Genomic DNA, 12,494 nt, shown 5'->3' with positions numbered 1-12,494 from the left:
CACGAGGAGGGTATGTTAGGAAGAAGTGCCAGACTTGCTAAACCTTAAGTTCTTTTTCTTCCAGATGCAAATTTTAGTCAAGTTTCTGAGATTCTCTTACCATGTGCCCACTGACAACCATTTAACCTCTATTAGAAGAGTCTGTAAAAACAGAACATGTTCCTCCCCCTACTAGGTACAGTCTAGCTGGAAAAACAGGCCATGTACACATGCTAATATAACCAACAGTATCAGAGATCACATCACAAAAGGCATTCATTAGTAGAAGAATAGTTTGTGCCACAATATGGGAGTTAAAAGGTGGGGGAGTTATCTTAAGGCTAGTTTGGCCAGAATTTGGGATACTAGAGCAAAGTAACATTTTTCTTGTCGGCAGATATCTGGGCCAAAATGTACAGAGATTAAAAAAAAAATAGTTTAGATTTTGAGCAGTCTAGTTTGGCTACAGAACAAAGTTTATGCATACCTATTTCAATGCAGCCATTCAGGGCCTTCCACAATAGAGCCCCATGTCCGTCTTTTAGTTTTGTCTCCATATATAGGCTGCAAAGCAGCCAACCTGATATACTGGGATTTCCCCAGACATGTCTATTCTTCCCTATTGCTGCTTTGCTAATGTTTATTCATCTTCTATCATCTGTGCCACACCTCCCCCACCACAGTATGTCCTCATAATGAAGTTTAAAAAGGTAAATTTCTTCTGTGGTCCACTCTGATAAACTGACAGGGTTTTTTTTGTGGGGGGGTAATGTGTAGGCAAAATTTTTTTTTTTTTTTTTTTAAAGATTTTATTTATTGAACAGAGAGAGACACAGCAAGAGAGGGAACACAAGCAGGGAGAGTGGGAGAGGGAGAAGCAGGCCTCCCGCAGAGCTCGATCCCAGGACCATGGGATCATGACCTGAGCTGAAGGCAGGCGCCCAATGACTGAGCCACCCAGGTGCCCCATGTAGGCAAAGATTTTAAAGTCACTTTTAGCTTCAGGAGGAACAACAAAATAAATCCCTCTATGATTGATTAGTGATGTCAACCAAGGTATGAATTTGGGAGTGGTAGTACGGAAGTCATCTGTTTTGCCAACACTGTTTAGGGCCTAGACAAAGTACCCACGTAGGTCATAAAGTTTTTGGGAACCTCTTCGTCAGATGGACATTTTCTTTCTTGAAGGCCCACTGCATTTTCTATTTGTTTTATGTCACTTAACTTATTCCATTTTATATGCTTGTACTTGGCTTATTGCTGGCAATAGACTTAAGCTCTTTAGAAGTAAAGACTATCTAAATCATCTTTTTTATCTCCCCAAAATGCCCAGAATAATAAGTATATACTTAATAAATATTTCATGAAGTGAATATAATATAGGGAAGGAGGAGGGTCTAAGGCTGAAAAAGTAAAATGCAGACTGATTATAGAAGCATCAATAATAGAGTTCAGCTGGTAATTGTTCTACAATGGTTTCATGCATATTGGTTTTATCCCCATAATAATTAGATGCTGTAGGGCAAGGCCTTTATTCCATTCTTCCCCACAGATTCTAACAAGAGTAGGTTGCTGACCATCTAGGAGTTGAGTCCTTCAGCCAGAAACAGTCAAAGGCAACACGATTTGTCAATGCATCATACTTCCCAGGGCTTTCAGGGAAATTTTTGTATTAGGAGAAAAAGTGTGTTCAACAAAGAAGGAAAGCTATACCTAGGATAAAAACCTGAGTCTATAAAAGGATAGAACCTCCTCAGCACATTGTGATAGACAGAGCACAGATTTGGGAGATCAGTCTTGAAATCCAAGATCTGATCTTAGCTCTTCTGCTTCACCATTGTGCCCTGGGGCATATTAAGTTACTTCTCTGAACCTCAATCCCTTCCACTGTGAAAGAAGTGAAATTCTATGGAGGCCAAAAAGTTCAGTTAAATATGCAGCCTAATGTTAACGACTTACTTGAGGAAATTCATAGACATGTAAAAGATTGCCTATGCACATATGATCTTTTTTCACATTATACCTCTTGGCCATCTATGTTGTCACTGACCCTGATTTTCTTTTACAGTTGATTATATTGACTGAATTACTGAAAGCCATCTCTAAATATTTATAGATCTAGATGGCCCATAAAATTATAAATTGAGTTGTCATACTTGTAGAGCTATTGGAGAATAAATGAAATAATGTCTAAAAAAAAAAAAAAATCTTTCACATAGCTTAATAAATGTGATTTCCCCCAATCCTGTTATATCTTCCCATCAAAACCATGATAAAGAGACTTTCTAAGGCAAAAAGGTAGATGCCAAGGATATCAGAGTTATAACCATTTCAGGTACCTCAACTTGACAACTTTTGTTTCTACGGCCAGTACTTTGGATTTCCTGAAGTTACATGGTTTGACAGAAAAATTTAAGTACAACTTAAAACAAGATTTTTAGTTAACTGCTTTGTACCTTTTAACTCATTTATATCAAAGCCCATCATTTTAATAAATCAGGTTTTTCACATGTAATGAAACTATAGAGGCTTTTGGTTTTCATATCTCGACTCTTTGGAAAGATTGAATAACTCTGTTGCTCCATGAAGTGAAAAGTACTTTGTGTCATTAAAGTCACAGAGCTTTTCATGCCCTTCCTTTGGATGATACACTTTTCAAGGGGAAAACAAAGCTGACCTTGACCTGTTTGCTTTCACTGAACACGTATGTGAATAGCAACAGCTGACACTTGTTCCGAACTGAGACATTGCTATCAGTTCTGAGCAGACACTCCTATCCATCAAAAGATAATCTCCACATTTATGAAGAAAACAGTGAGCTGTGGGCAAGGCTTTCAGTCTATACATTTATATATACCACAAATACCCTAAGAATAAGCAACTCAAATGTCACAAAATACAGAGAAAGGCATAATTAGGCATCTTTCTCATTATATCAAACCACACAACAGTTGACATTAAGAGGATTATTTGAGCAAAACTGCTCAAAAGAAGACTGTCCTATTCACAAGTAACCTTTGAAGAGATTATGAAGATAAACAGAAAGGATGTAAAGGACTGAATTATTTCTTGAGTATGTATATTAAGGAAGTACCAGATATATTAATTATATACTATATATTTTACAACTATGATGTATCATGTATTTACATTTGGGAGGGGACCTATTACTGTGGTTGGTCATAAAAAAACTACAAAATGATTACCTAGTTTCCATATTGTAAGTATTCTTTATATTAGTAATTACGGAAATCTATGTTTGAAATCCTAGTAGCCATTTAAGTAGGGCTGTCAATTAGAACGATATATGAGCTCTGAGAGAAAAGATCTGGACTAGATACACAAAATTGAAGTCAACAACATATAGTTTTTAATGTTAAATCTGAGATTAAAAAATATTACTAGCTAGGTAAACCTACACAGTAAGTGATTTTTTGAAGTATTATCTTGGATCACTGAGCTGCAGAGCAGTTTGTTCAGGGACAAGCTGAGGGAGCACTGACAGCTTGGAGGCATGGGTAATAGAACTCAGATTTCTTTTAAGTGAAATGTGGTTGTCTGTCTACCTTAATGCCACTCCTCCTCAATCTCCTTTGCTGGATCCTTTGTTTTCCTTTATTTTTAAATGTTGGTGTTTTTAAGGTTTAATATTAGGTCCTCAATATTCATTATTCTCTCCAAATATGATTTCATCAAATTCCATGTTTTAAATGCCATCTGTAATTTAATGATACCCAAATTTAAATCTCTAGTCTAGGACCATCACATTAGCTCCAGATTTGACATTTCTTTTCAGATGTCTTACGGTATCATCAACATACAAAAATGGCACGTCTGAAAAGAACTGTCAAAATAAAGCACCACCATCCATTCTGTTCCACAAAATCAAAACAGATCAGACTCTTCCTGGATTACTTTTTCTCCCTTGCACACAGTCCCAGCAAACAGGACTAAAGGAGGCTGTCATTAGAGAACAGTTGCCAAGATGATGTGTTTAATAGCAGTGGCATATAAAAGAAAGAGGATCCACATAGGAAGCAAACAGTCTAAATCTGGGGAGAAGAAGGTGTAGCTCTTGAACTATAGTCTGGAAGGCTACCTACACCACCAGCAGGGAACCTCTTGTAAATAGCTGATTCAGTAAAATCCTAACTATTCAACCAGAAGTGATAGAGCAGTACTGGACATGGCATTGTTATAAAGATTCTTTGAAAAAGGTGGTAAGCAGAAGCAAAATATGCCGATGGATGAAAGATATTCTCAAAAAAAAAAAAAAAAGTGATGGAACATAAAAAAATGTAATCAAACATTTCACCATAGACTTAAGTAAGTATATGAAGTGATTGCTGTAAAAGATGACTTTAACAAAGAAATGTAAGAACTCAAGGAAGAAATGTCTGGACAATGAGAAAAGAATGCTCTCTTGTATCCCACCAGGTGATGGGATACAAGAGAGCATTCAAGAAATTTTTTAGATATAATTTTTTAGATATAATTTTTCAAAATATAAGATTAAAGAAAGATGATTCAAGAAAACACATGAGAGAACAATGGAAACAAAAAGGGACTCAGAAGGCCGTAATGAGGAAAAGCAACAGTACAAAACTTTTATTGCTTTATGAACCATGTGGCTATATCATCTACTCAAAAATAAAATTCACAACAAAATGAAGGAAACCCTATCAGGTCACTACCATTCTTCAAACCCTCCAATGGCTACTGATGGATTTTAAAGTGAAAGCTAAATTCTGTGCCATGGTCTGTCTTATATTACTGGCTCTCACTCTCTTAACAATCTCGTCTTGCTTCTTTCTCATCAGCCACATTGATCTTTTATTTATATGGCTGTCCCTGACTTCATACATGATTCCCCAGACTTCCCACAGCTGAGGCTCAACATATTGTCATAAAAAAAAAAAAAAAAAAAGCCTTGCCTCTAACCCTTCACTGAACTCAAAAGGATTTATTAGTGATTCTCTCTTCCATCATCCTATTTCTTTCTTTGGTAACCCTTATCATTACCATGCTTATCTCATTAATTATATTGTTCACTTAGATATTGTTGTTCTCCCTTCACAGAAATGTAAGGGTCCGAAGAACAGAGGCCTGTATAGTCCAGTACCCAGCAGACTGTCAGCAGTTGATAAAGTCCGATGGCTAGAGAAAGGACAGATAACTTATTTTTAGGGTTTCCCCTAGTTCTAATGTGCTAGTGATGAGGGGGGAGAAGGCAAGCTGAAGACAAAGCACAAACTGACACCCCTCAACCTCCCCTCAACCCCCACTCCTGAGTGGGATAGGTGTGACATTCCTCCAAGAAACTCTCAACTGTCTTAATGTTAATGCTTTTCTAGAGAGAAAAACAACATTAGCCTGACAATAGCAAGGCCTCCAGTATCCTGAGGGTCTTCTTTAGCATATCAAAGTCTTTTTGTACATTTCCCCTTTTCCTTACCTTCCCCAACTCCCAAGTATATTATCAGCCATTCCTCATAACCACAGTGCAGCAGCTCTTTCTGCCCACAGGTGCTTTAATAAAATCACTTTTTTTTTGCACCAAAGATAGCTCAAGAATTCTTTCTTGGCCATTGGCTCAGGACCTCGCCAACATTCAAAAACTAGATCACTAGTACTTACATATAGTACTTCACTTTGTAGAGGCTGACCAACTCTACCAAAAACGTGTAACAAACTTTAGGTCTTTGCTTCCCTTGATTTATCAAATTAGTAATCACATCATTAATTTCATTTATCTGTGTAACTATATATCTATCCTATTGGTTCTGTTTATCTGGAAAAGTATGATGATATAGATTTTGATGCGAATGGTTCTAGAGGAACCATTTAACAGAATGTTAAAGATGAGTTTTTTGAGTTGGTTTTTGGGTTTCTGGAATTGGCTCTCTAATCTGATTAAAGATGCTACTGGCTATTTCTAGTAATAAGTAGAATAGTCATAATCCATGTCATGATCTGGAAATGGGGATACACAAAATATCTTCACTGAATACTCCTAATCCTATAAGAAGGGAGAAACTGAGTTACTATGTATATGATACTTCTGAACAGTTTTAGAAAACTAATAAGGAACCAGATAGGCTAGTTTCTCCTAGTATCACTGGACAAAGTAGTAAAAAAAAAAAAAAAAATGAGCTCAGGGATTGGAACTCCCAGCTCAAGCATTGCATAAATGACCTGAAACTGTGCCCTGAAGGAGACCAATGTTCCTTGTAGCCACAGGGTTTAAATTGTTTAAAAACAGGATCTTCTAACTGGCTGAATTACAAGCCAAGTTGAACTTCCTGCCTTACAGGGTGTCTACTATTAAAATGAAGCACTGACTGGAAAAGATAGGATTCTGTAAATTAGAAGCGGTGTGTGGGAAGACCCTAATGAATCTGGGGACATTTAGCCCCTCGTGAATCTTCCTTGTCAAAGAGGACTTCCCACCCCAGGTGGAAGTAGCCTCCCCACATCCAGTAAAAGTAGCCTCCTCAACCGTGGTAGCAATCTCTCTACTCCCATCTAATGGGATTAACTCTGCATTGCCTCAAGGAACCATAATGGCATTTCTTAAGGCAGTTGCCATGCAACACAATGTTCATTCCCCTCAGGACCTGCATCAACCACCCATTTTTGCTTCTAGACTTAATAACTAGATTCAAGTCTCATCAGGTCTCTAAAGGTGACATACGTAGTGTGACCTATGAGGAGGTACTTAATGCTCCAAAAGAAATGAGTTTTCCAATTAAGACTAAAATCTGGGGAACATACACAAGAATGGATATTAAGACTATGGGATAATGGTGAAAGGAACATGAAGTTGGATCAAGCTTAATGTATTGATTTGCGTTCATTAAGCAGAGGTTCTACATTTTATGTTGAAGTTCAGGGCATTAGGAAGGGCTCTTAAACTGGTTGGTTAGCTAACACGTGGACCAAAAGGTGGCCCATAGTGAGTAAATTAGAAATGCCAGAACTGCTTTGGTTTAATGTAGGGAAAGGAATTTAAAGGTTTAAGGAGAATGGAACGTTAGAGGGTCTTTATCATGTAGGAGTTACTCATCCACAGTGGGAAGGCTCAGAAGACACACTTCTCACCACTACTTTGAGATACAAATTTTTGAGTAGATCCCTGGCATTTTTTTTATTAGTTTTAGGTAGAATTTATTGATTTGTCAGTTGCATATAACACCCAGTGCTTATGACATCAAATGCCCTCCTTAATGCCCATCACCAATTATCCCTTCTCCTCACCTACCTCCCTCCATCAACCCGCAGTTTGTTCTCTGTAGTTAAGAGTCTCTTATGGTTTGCCTCCCTCTCAATTTTCATCCTACTTTATTTTTCTCTCCTTTCCCCTGTGTTTGTTTCTTAAATTCCACATATAAGTGAAATCATATGATATTTGTCTTTCTCTGACTGACTCATTTCACTTAGCATAATACCCTCTAGTTCCATCCATGTTGTTGCAAATGGCAAGATTTCATTCTTTTTGATGGCTGAGCAATATTCCATTGTGTGTGTGTGTGTGTGTGTGTGTGTGTGTGTGTGTGTGTGTGTGTGTAATCTTTTTTATCCATCTGTTGAAGGACATCTGGGCTCTTTCCGTATTTTGGCTATTGTGGACATTGCTGCTATAAACATTGGGGTGGATGTACCCCTTTGAATCACTGTGTTTGTATCCTTTGAGCCCTGGCATTTTTGAAGAGCTCTGTGATCACTATTTTCTGTAGACCAAGTAATAATAGTGAAAACTCATTTACAGTGGAAACTATAGTCACCGATTTGGAAAATTTAAATCCACTGGTAGTAATTGGATCCTGGGAGGCAGAGGCCAAATGGTAGCACTCAACCACCCCAAACAGATATAGGCAGATATAGTTGTTGTAATGGACATCAAAGTCAAGTAGCAATTTGGACCTAAGGTATTGGCTAATTGGTCATGGTATTTCTAGAAGTAAAATAGGTAGGAAGCCTATTCAATTCTCCCTTGATCCATATAGGCAGAAAAGTTTCAGGTCAAGTGAATACAAGTCTAATCCAAATCATAGAAACAGAGTCACAGCCCCTCAACCAATTCCCAGAACTGAGCCAGTTTGTAAACACAGAACTCTTCGAATGAAAGAGAAAGTGGGTCCTCTCAGGCAAGGACCCCACTATACTGCCCAAAATATGTACTTTCAATCTTTGTCCTAGCCATTCCCAAGGGACCTATAGCTTTTACCAAGGTAACTGTGCACTGGGAAAAAGGAACTAATCAGACCTTTTGAGCACTACTGGACAGTGTCTCTGAATAGTAATTGTCAGTGACCCAACCTGTCACTGTGGTCCAAGGGTTAGAATAGGGGTTTATAGAGGTTAGGTGATCAATGGTGTTTTTGCTTAGGTTCCTATCAGTTGGCCCAGTGTGTCCTCACACCTATTCTATGGTTATTTTCCTGTTCCAGAATGTGTAATTGGACTAGACATACTTAGCAGCAGGCAGAATCCCCACATTGGTTCCCTGATCCGTGGAATGAGGGCTATTGTGGTAGGAAAGGCCAGGGAAATGCCATTAGAATTACCTCTACCTAGAAAAATAGTGAACTAAATTCAACACTGTACTTCCAGAAGGGTTTCAGAGACCAGTGACATCATTAGGGATTTGAAGGATGCTGGGGTGGTGATTTCCACCACATCCCCATTCAACTCTATTTGGTTTGTGTAAAAGACAGATGGATCTTTGAGAATGATAGTGGATTATCATAAATTTAACTGGGTTGTAATTGAAATTACAGCTCTATATAAAAAAATTGTAGCTCTGCTATAACAGAGGTGGTTTCACTGTTTGAACAAATTAATGTATGACCTAATGCCTGGTACATAGCTATTGATCTGGAAAATGCTTTTGTCTTCGTTAGGGCCCACCAGAGGCAGTTTGGTTTCAGTTGGCAAGGCCAGCAATACAACTTTACTATCTTACATCACGTATATATCAACTCTTCAGGCTTAAGTCATAATTTAGCTCACAGGGATGCCTTCTATGAGGTATCATACTGGTCCATTATGTCGATGATATGCAGATTGGATCTAGAGACAAAGTATCAATAGTAACATAGAAAGAAGGTAGAAATAAGTTGACAATTTCTAGGGATCCAGTAGTGTGGGGTGTGTCAAGATATCCCTTTGAAGCTGAAGAATTGTTGCATCTGGCTCTTCTTCCTCCTCCTCCTCCTCCTCCTCCTCCTCCACCACCACCACCACCACCACCACCACCACCACCACCCACCACGATACAATGCCTGGAAGGCCTATTTGGATTTTGGACCCTCATTGGATGTCTTACTCTGGCCCATTTAGCAAGTGATGCAAAAAACTGCCAGTTTTAAGAGGGCCTAGAATAAAAGGCAGCTCTACAACAGGTCCGGGCTGCTGTGTAAGCTGCTCTGTCACTTGGCCCATATGACCCAGCAGATCCAATGGTCCTTAAAGTGCTAATGGCAGATGTGCATACTGTTTAGAGTCTTTGACAGGTCCCTATAGGTGAATCACAGTTCAGGCCCTTAGCATTTTAGAACAAAGCCCTGACATTCTCTGCAGAAAATTACTCTCCTTTTGAGAAATAGCTCTTGGCCTGTTACTGGGCCTTAATAAAAACTGATCGCTTAACCGTAGGCCACTAGGTTACCAGGCAACCTGAGCTGCCCATCATGAACTGGGTGTTATCTAACCCGCCAGCCCATAAGGTTGGGCATCCACAACAACGTTCCATCAAATGGAAGTGGGCTATACAAGATTAGGCCAAGAAAACCCTGAAGACACAAGTACGTTACAGGAAGAAGTGACCCCCATGTCCATGATTCCCCCTCTTGCCATATACTACCTTCTTTCTACTAGCCTGTACCTATGGCCTCAGGGTAAGTTTAAGATGGGTTGACAGAAGAACAGATTTGGGCCTGGTTTATAGATGACTCTGCAGAATATAAAGGCATCACCCCAAAGTGAACAGCTGTAGCACTATAGCCCTTTCTGGAACATCCCTGAAAGACACTGGTGAAGAGAAATCCTCCTAGTGAGCAGAACTCTGAGCCCTGGCTGTTTACTTTGCATGGGAGGAGAAACGGCAAGATGAGCAATTATATACTGACTCATGGGCTGTGGCCAATGGTTTGGCTGGATGGTCAGGGTTTGGAAAGGGACCTGATGGTTGAAAAACTGGTGATAATAAAATTTGGGGGAAAGGTATATGGAAAGACCGCTCAAAAAATGGGCACAAAACATGAAGATACTTGTGTCTCACATGTTTACCAAAAGGTGATCTCAGCAGAGAACAATTTTAATAATCAAGTAGGTAAGACGACCTGTTCAGTTAATACCAGTCAGCCTCTTTCCCCAACCATTACTGTCATTGCCCAGAGGGCTCATAGACATAAAGGCCACAGTGACAGGGATGCAGGTTATCAGTGGGCCCAGCAACATGGCCTTCCACTCACAAAGGCTGATTTGGCTAAGGCCACTGCTGTGTATTCAATCCTCTAGCAGCAGAGACCAACAGTAAATCCCCAGGATAGCACCATTTACTGGGGGTAATCATCCAGCTACCTGGTGGCAGGTTAATTACCACTTCCAGCATGAAAGGGTCAGTGTTTTGTTCATACTGGAATAGATACTCTGGATCAGATTTGCCTTCCCTGTATGCTATGTTTCTACCAAAATTACCATCTGTAATCATTAGAGAATGCCTTATCCACCACTGTAATACTCCACATAGCATTGCTTCTGGTCAATGAAATTACTTTAAAGCAAAAGGAATTTAGCAATGGGCCTATGCTCATGGACTTCACTGGTCTTACAAAATTGACTTTTTTTCCTTCACTTAAAAAAAAAAATACTCTGGTGTATCTTGAGTTCCATGAGGTAAGAAACAGAGTTTCTAGAAAATTTATGCAAAGTAAAATCACTCAAAACTGGCTACTTTGACAAACTCAGCAGAAGAAACTCAATGTGAGAGTATGTTTCTATTCATTTCATATGTTACTCACTTTTGGGAAATAAAAATAAGATTCCTCTAAAATACCTATCTACTATCAGCTACTGAGTGCCCAACTCTTTGTTGCTAAGTGCTTTATGTATGTTATCGGTTTATCCTTATAAAAACCCTGGAAGATAGATATCATCCTCATTTGATAGCAGAGAAAATAAGCCTCAGTAAAGTTAAGGTTGCTCAAGATCACTCTGACACCTAAAATCAAAGTAACCAGTGACCAATGTCTGATCCCAGCCCCATCTGACTCAAGACCCTTGGTCTTCACCATTTGACTTCTATCCTTTTTCCCAAGATCAAAGGCAATCTAATCATTTTATTCTAGACCACTACTCAGTATCTCTCCCTGAACTCTGACTTTTTCTTTTGCTTTACTTCAATAGCATCTGTAATAAGTTAGAAATCCCTATCTCTATTAGTAGACATGGCTGAAGATTATAAAATGTACTTGGTTACATATATTTTATAGGAGAGGCAAAGAAAGATGCCTTTCCAATACAATCAATGACAGCTGAGAATTTTAAAATTCTGCTCCTCTTATCAAATGCAGAATTGATACATTTTTTTCCAAGAGGCCATTTTCCATATTTGAATCCAACTTAAGGGATGTAGTGAGATACTGTAATCTTCTTTCGTTGTCCCCAGTCTTTGATTAAAGAATTATAGCCTTACTTTGAAAAGCAGGCATTTTCAGTGACTCATTAAAATAATCACAAACTTTATTTCACTTCCTTTTGTAGTGGTAGTCATGTCCTTGAGCCTCTTGTAAGATCACATAAAAGGTTAATGATGCTAATATTAACAAGCATATAAAATACGTGTTATCAATCAATCCTAAGGAATTTATATAAGCTAATTCATTCATGGTCATTTCAATGAATATAAATCAATACATCTGCCAAAGACTGGCATTCCAAAGGCAAGATCTTTTCCTGTACTTCACAAATGAAAAATTCAGGGACAAGGAAGGTGAGAAAGCTATTGCCCCATCCCCAATATGTAAGCACTGTTATTTGTCCAAGAAAAGGATAGGTTATTTCTCTCCTGATGGCCAATTTCACTGAAAGTTTATCCCTTTTCTATCAGTGACCCTTAAAAAGGCCTGGCTTGTAGGAGGGAGTGGTCTGTTCAATCATGCCTGAAGCTATTTTTCAGGTTAGTTAAGTATCAAAAAAAAAAAAACAAAACAAAAAACAAAACTTAGAGCAGCCTTGCTGAGTGCATCATTATCTACCACTGCAGAATGAGAGTCACACATGTGCAACTCAGCAATGCCGGGGCTGGACCTTAGCAATGACTATGTTGGCCTCTCAGTTATTACTAAAAAAGTCACCAGAGTCTTAACCTTAGCACTGGCAATTTGCTCCTGGCAAAAGAAATCTTAGCTTCCAACAGCTTTCTGGAGCTGTTTTAAACACAGGACACATACACCCTTATTTATATAGTGTATACACACATGGTAAGTACACATGCCTATGAAGTAAAGAAT

The 12,494-nt window shown here is 38.7% G+C and overlaps 1 protein-coding gene and 1 pseudogene across 3 annotated transcripts in view; one reads left to right on the top strand and one right to left on the bottom strand.

Annotated features, from left to right (window-relative positions):
- Positions 1–10,841, top strand: part of LOC113934131 — a 38,404-nt pseudogene extending 27,563 nt beyond the window's left edge.
- Positions 1–12,494, bottom strand: part of LINGO2 (leucine rich repeat and Ig domain containing 2) — a 1,255,110-nt gene that overhangs the window by 156,596 nt on the left and 1,086,020 nt on the right. The gene's annotated exons all lie outside the window — the stretch shown is intronic.

Source organism: Zalophus californianus, chromosome 13 (assembly GCF_009762305.2).
Source record: "Zalophus californianus isolate mZalCal1 chromosome 13, mZalCal1.pri.v2, whole genome shotgun sequence".
Taxonomy (NCBI): domain Eukaryota; kingdom Metazoa; phylum Chordata; class Mammalia; order Carnivora; family Otariidae; genus Zalophus; species Zalophus californianus.
Note: the sequence above shows the minus strand (reverse complement) of the source record. Positions and strands in the feature narration are given on the sequence as shown.